We start from the raw sequence: 2,003 nt of genomic DNA, 5'->3' as shown, positions 1-2,003 counted from the left end.
GCTTCCCAATTAAATAAACAGTAGTTTTAATGAATTTTAAAGAAGTTGTAAGAAAATTTCGGATGAATCTATCGGTTTTGCTTCCCAATTAAATAAATAGTAGTTCAATACGCCATCTCCAGGATAAAATTTAAGATCCTTTGCACAAAATCTATTCACCATGGCTTCCGAACAATTGAAAAGATCCATACCTATTTTTTTAGCATAGACTATAAGATTATTGACTATCTTGGCGTTTGAGTTCCCAGAAAAGTAATAGAGGTATGCAGTTTTGATAAGCTCCTTCTGGATAATTGCCAGTGTATCGAGAATATAAAAGGAACCGAAATCCACAATAATTCCATCTTTTTCACATACGAATGTATAAATTACGCCTTCTCTAGTCTTAAAAATATATTTAAACTCATCCAAAGATAATATTTCGAAAAGTTTATATTTTTTTAATTCTTCATTATATAGAAAAAAAGCCCTATCATAATCTTGTTCACTAATCAAACGAAACTCAAACTCCTCAACTTCTCTGTTAAAATTCCCCTGTACAACATTATCGTCACAAAAACCTAACCTAGAAAGTTTTTCCTTGTTAAGAATAAGATGTAAATATCTAGATGATGATAATTTAAAGGGGAGTTTAATTCCACCGGTAAAAATAGCTTGAAAAATACCATTAAAGTTCGCTCTTCTTGTCATTTCTTTTATAATAATAGGTGCAAGCCTCATATTTCGATATTCCTTAACAATACAAAGAAAATTAACACTAATAACTCGGTTGGTTGCATTTTCAAGAGAAATTAAATGTTCACGTCCAAAAGCAAAACCGCATAATTTTGTACCTTTTTTGACACCTAAGAGATATTCATCTTTGTGCGACCAATTATTGATCTGCCATGCAAGAAACTCATAACTGTAATTCAGTCGGTATAAACTATTTCCATCTTCCACATATGACTCAGATAAGAGTTTATGTATGGTTGGAAGATCTTCTGTTTTAAGAGAAACAAAATAGAAGTCACCTGGTAGTTTAACTGGATTTTTATCAATATTCGTGTTTTTATCGATTATTTCGTTCTTGTCACCTGTTCTTACCGGTTGTGTCGACCAAAATTTGTGCTCTTTTTCGCTATCCATGATTGATGGGCCTGTGAAATTTCATCCAAGTTATTTAATTTCTTAAATTTTAAAGTATCGAGGATTTACAATAAAAAAACATGTGTAATTTCTACTAAACACATAAATCAATGTTAAAATGCAAAATATATATAAAATTAGAAAACCTTATAATAAATCTAATAAATTACACATAATAAAACTTCCTACTACAATTTTCATGGTTATTTTATTAAGAAATTATGATAAAACATACTCATCAATTACAAAAAATTATAAATCTATACTTAGAAAAATCAGATGCCATTTTAGTTGATATTTGTCCCCCAAAAATTCACATATATTTTAAAATTAAGATTCTAAGTAGAAATAAAGTAAGCTGATTTTTAAATTTACGAAATACGTAGAATTATAAAGAGTTTTTATCGACATCATTATTTACATTGCACATAGTGGTCTCCCATTTACCTGGCTATAACTTCAAAAGTTTTCTCTAGAGTCCTAGCAGAACAGATTAAAGTAATTTAAAGGTCGAGTATATCTTTTTGATATTGTAATCCCGATAAAAAAAATATACTTATGATACAAATTTAAACTGCATTTTTTTTTATCTCTGATGATCACCAATTCCAACATTAAAGCTTTATCTTATAAAATATATTCTTATAAATACGTTTATTCCTATTTATAAATAAATTTTGAAACCATCACCATATTTTACGCATACTATTTTTTATACGCAAAAAAATTTGTTGAAAAGGGGATTGAAATTGACAAAGTTTATTCGATTGTTACAAGACTGTTCAGTTTTAAAATAAATCATAAATATTTTTAGATAGAAAAGCCGTTTATTATGAAAATTTAATGAATTTTTATTTGTTTAAATTATATTATGT

Source organism: Rhyacophila brunnea, unplaced genomic scaffold (genome assembly GCF_057557595.1).
Source record: "Rhyacophila brunnea isolate RB1 unplaced genomic scaffold, BYU_Rbru_1.0 scaffold_116, whole genome shotgun sequence".
Lineage (NCBI taxonomy): Eukaryota > Metazoa > Arthropoda > Insecta > Trichoptera > Rhyacophilidae > Rhyacophila > Rhyacophila brunnea.
Note: the sequence above shows the minus strand (reverse complement) of the source record.